At 35.4% G+C, this 4,401-nt stretch overlaps 1 protein-coding gene across 1 annotated transcript in view; it reads left to right on the top strand.

Annotated features, from left to right (window-relative positions):
• Positions 1–4,401, top strand: part of ZDHHC2 (zinc finger DHHC-type containing 2) — a 73,365-nt gene that overhangs the window by 62,343 nt on the left and 6,621 nt on the right. The gene's annotated exons all lie outside the window — the stretch shown is intronic.

Genomic DNA, 4,401 nt, shown 5'->3' with positions numbered 1-4,401 from the left:
CGCGAGTTCCAATTTCCATAAGAGTGTCTCCTGCATTTTCTAAGGTTCTTATAGTTTGAAGTTTTACATTTAAATCTCTGATCCATTTAGAGTTAATTTTTGTGTATGGGGATAGGTAGATATCCTGTTTCAATCTTCTGATGTGGTCATCCAGTTTTCCCAGCACCATTTACTGAATAGGTTCTCGTCTCCCCAGTGGTTGGTGATGGAGGCTTTGTCGAAGATGAGTTGGTTGAGAAATTGAGGTTTTACTTCTGAAATCTCAATTCTATTCTATTGGTCTGTATGCCTGTTCTTGTACCAATAGCAGGCTGTTTTGATTATTGTAGCTTTATAATAAAGTTTAAAGTCTATGAGTGTGATACCTCCTGCTTTTTTTTTTTTTTTTTTGCTGAGGGTTGTTTTGGCTATTCTTGGTCATTTATGTTTCCATATAAATTCCTATATTGTTGTTTCTAGGTCTGTGAACAAAATTGCTGGTAATTTTATGGGTATTGCATTAAATCTGTAGATTGCCTTAGGTAGAATGGACATCTTAACAATGTTGATTCTTCAAATCCATGAGCATGGAATATTTTTCTTCTTGTTTGTGTCATCTTTGATTTCTTTCAGCAGTGTTTTGTAGTTTTCATTGTAAAGGTCTTTCACGTCTCTGGTTAGAAAGATGCCAGGGTATTTCATTTTTTTTGTGGCTATTGTGAATAATATTGTGCTTTTTATTTGAGTTTCTGTTTGTTAATTATTGGTGTATAGAAATGCAATTGTCTTTTGCACATTTATTTTATACCTTGAGACTTTGCCAACGTCCTTTATCAGTACCAGGAGGTTTTTGTCAGATTCTCTTGGGTTTTCAAGGTAGAGAATCATGTCATCTGCACAGAGGATAACTTGACTTCCTCTTTTCCTATTTGGATACCCCTGATTGCCTTCTCTTCTCTGATTGCTCTAGCTAGGACTTCCAGAATTATGTTGAACAGGAGAGATGAGAGTGGGCATGCTTGTCTTGTTCCAGTTTTCAGGGGAAAGTGTTTTAATTTCTGCCTGTTTAGCAGTATGCTGGCTGTGGGTTTCTCATTGATGGCTCTTACGGTTTTAAGGTATGTTTCATCTATACCTAGATACTCGAAGGTTTTTATCAAAAAAGGGTGCTGAATTTTATCAAAAGCTTTTTCTGCATCTAATGATATAATCGTGTGGTTTTTGTTTTTATGTCTGTTGACGTATTTAATTATATTTATGGTCTTACAAATGTTGAACCAGCCTTGCATCCCGGAGATGAAGCCTACATGGTCATGGTGGATGATTTTCGATATGTGTTGTTGAATCTGGTTTGCTAGGATCTTGTTGAGAATTTTAGCATCTGTGTTCATCAAGGATATTTTCTCATAGTTCTCTTTCTTTGTTGGGTCTTTACCCGGCTTGGATATCAATGTGATGTTAGCATTATAAAATCATTTGGGGAGAGTTCCATCTTTCTCAATTGCCTGGAGTACTTTCAGTAAGTTTGGTATCAGTTCCTCCTAGTATGTTTTGTAGAATTTGGCTGAAAAGCCATCTGGTCCAGGGCTTTTTTTGTTGATAATTTTATTATGACATATCAATTTCCTGAATTGTTATTGGTCTATTTAGGGTCTCGATTTCTTCTTGTTTCAACCTGGGGAGGTTGTGTGATATTAGAAAGCCCTGCATTTCCTTTAGGTTTTAAAGTTTGTTTCCATACAAGCGTACATAGCAGTCTCTGATAATCTTTTGTATTTCTTCAGGGTCAGATGTGACTTGATCTTTTGTGTTTCCAATTGTGTTTATTTGGGCTTTTTCTCTCCTTTTCTTGGTCAGTCTAGCTAGGGGACCATCAGTCTTGTTTATCCTTTCAAAGAACTAGCTTTTTGTTTCCTTGTGGGGTTTTTTTTGTCTTCTATGTCCCGAATTTAGGCTTTTATTTTGGTGATCTGGATTCTTCTGCTGAAGTTAGGGTTTCAATGGTCTTGCTTTTCTAGCTTCCTTAGGTGACTTATGAGGCTGTTAACTTGTGATCTTTCCATTTTCTTCATGTGCGTTTATAGAGATATGAATCCCCTCTTACTACTGCTTTCATGGCATCCCAGAGATTTTGGTAAGATATTTCTTCATTTTCATTTGTTTCCAGATGTCTTTTAATCTCTGTTTTAATTTCCATGTTGACCCAGGAGTTGCTTAGCATCTTGCTGTTTAGTGTCCATGTCTTTGTGGGTTTTGGGGTAACTTTGTTGGTGTTGATATTTATTTTTACTCCACTGTGTTCGGAGAAGGTGCATGGCAAAATTTCAGTATTATGTAATTTATACTTGATTTATGGCCAAGGATGTCGTCTATCTTAGAGTACGTTCCATGTGGTGATGAGTAGAATGTATATTCTATGGTTGTTGGGTGGAGTGTTCTATAGTTATCAGTTAAGTCCATTTGGTCAAGAGTCACATGGAGGTTCTGGATCTCCTTGCTGATTTTTTGACCTGATGATCTGTCTAGGGTTGTGAGTGAGGTATTAAAGTCCCTAGCTGTGATAGTGTTAGAGTCAATGTCTTTTTCAAGTTTGCCTAGAAGCTGCTTTATGAAAGTAGTTGCTACTATGTTGGGTACATATATGTATGTTTAGAATGCATATTTCTTGTTGATAGATTGAACCTTTTATCATTATATAGTGACCTTCTGTATCTTTTTAAATTTTTGATAGCTCAAAGGGTATTTTGTCTGATATTAGGATTGCAACTCCAACTTTCTTTTGTGTTCTGTTCACCTGAAATTTTGCTTCCCATCCTCTTACTTTGAGTCTGTGAGTATCCTTTGTGAGATGAGTCTCTTGGGATCAATATATTGTTGCCTGATGATATTTTATCCATTTTGCCATTCTATGTCTTTTCAGTGGTGAATTTAGTCCATTCACATTCAGGCTAATTATTGAAATGTGAGAATTTATCCTTGTCATAAGGTTCTTATGGAGTTGTTGTTGTTCCTGTTTGTTGTCTTTCTTCTGACTTTTGGGTTGATTCATGTGTGTTTTCAGTCTTTTTCCTACCCTCTTGTGAAGAATGTTATTGTTCTTTTTTCCTTTTCTTTCTTTGAGTCAGGGTCTCACTCTGTCATTCAGGCTCGAGTGCAGTGGCACGCTCATGGCTCACCACAGCCTTGACTTCCTGGGCTCAGCTGATCCTTCTAACTCAACCTTCCAAGTAGCTGGGACTACAGGCACATGCTACCACACCTGGCTAATTTTTTAGAGAGGAGGTCTCACTATGTTTCCTAGACTGATCTCAAACTCCTGGGCTCAAGTAATCCTCCTGCCTTGGCCTCCCAAAGTGCTGGGATTACAGGTGTAAGCCGTCACACCTGGCCAGATGTACCTCCAAAGTTTTGATTAGGAGTTGTTAAAGCTGCACAAAGTTGAAATATTCTAAAATTTTAGGTATAAGGTAATTATTAAGGATCAAAAGGATATCCATCAAAATATAATAGTATATCAATTGAACTAAAATATATGAAATTATTCTTGAGAAAATTTAAGTATTAATTTTTTTCCTTATGAACATTATTGTAATTACTATTTCACAGTATTCTAAACATCACTAATAGTTTCTATGCCAATAATTTTTCCTAAGTGACATATTCTATGTATATGTTTTTCATACCATCCAGTATGTTGATAAGTGGCATTTCTACCTGAATTTTAAAGGAAATTCTTCTTGGAAAACTCCTCAATCTTTGAATATTGGCCCTAATAACTGATAATTACAAATGTTTTTTAATATTCCTACAAGATAATGCTCAAATTTGTTGTTTCAATGTTATAGAGGAAGATAGAGATTTCTTTTAAGAATTTAAACCCGGGCAACCCCTTTGGGCCCCCTCCCACTGAGGGAGCTTTTCTGTCCTCAGTAAATCCTGCTTTTTTACTTTAAAAAAGAATCTAAACCAACCAACCTAGTTAGTATGCTATCTCTGTTATATGGTCTCTTTTTTAAAGAATAATATGAGTGGCCTAATATGATCATTTAGGCCACTTTAGAAACACTAGGCCAGTTTTTCCTCAAACTTGTCTTCCTACCATTACCTTCATATTTTTTCCATATACAAATATATAAAATTAATATTTTTTTCTTTAAGTTGGCATTTAAAATTATTTTTAAACCAGAGTTTATACCATTATCATAAATGACAAATATAACCTTAAAAAATACTTACTAAGTTCTACCTGCTAAAGTCTGAGGCTGAGAACTATTCTCTGTATTAAAAATAGAGATATTCCAGAGTTAGAGACTGTTATCTTACTGAATCAGAAGAATGAAAAGGAACTGAAGAGAGAAGATTTTTCTCATTGCGAGACAGTGTTATTTAATGCCTTATTCTTTTTTTTTTTTTTTTTGAGTT

This window comes from Carlito syrichta, unplaced genomic scaffold, assembly GCF_000164805.1.
Source record: "Carlito syrichta isolate Samal-C Ts95f unplaced genomic scaffold, Tarsius_syrichta-2.0.1 Scaffold305146, whole genome shotgun sequence".
Classification (NCBI taxonomy): Eukaryota; Metazoa; Chordata; class Mammalia; order Primates; family Tarsiidae; genus Carlito; species Carlito syrichta.
This window is presented reverse-complemented; position numbering and strand designations above follow the sequence as displayed.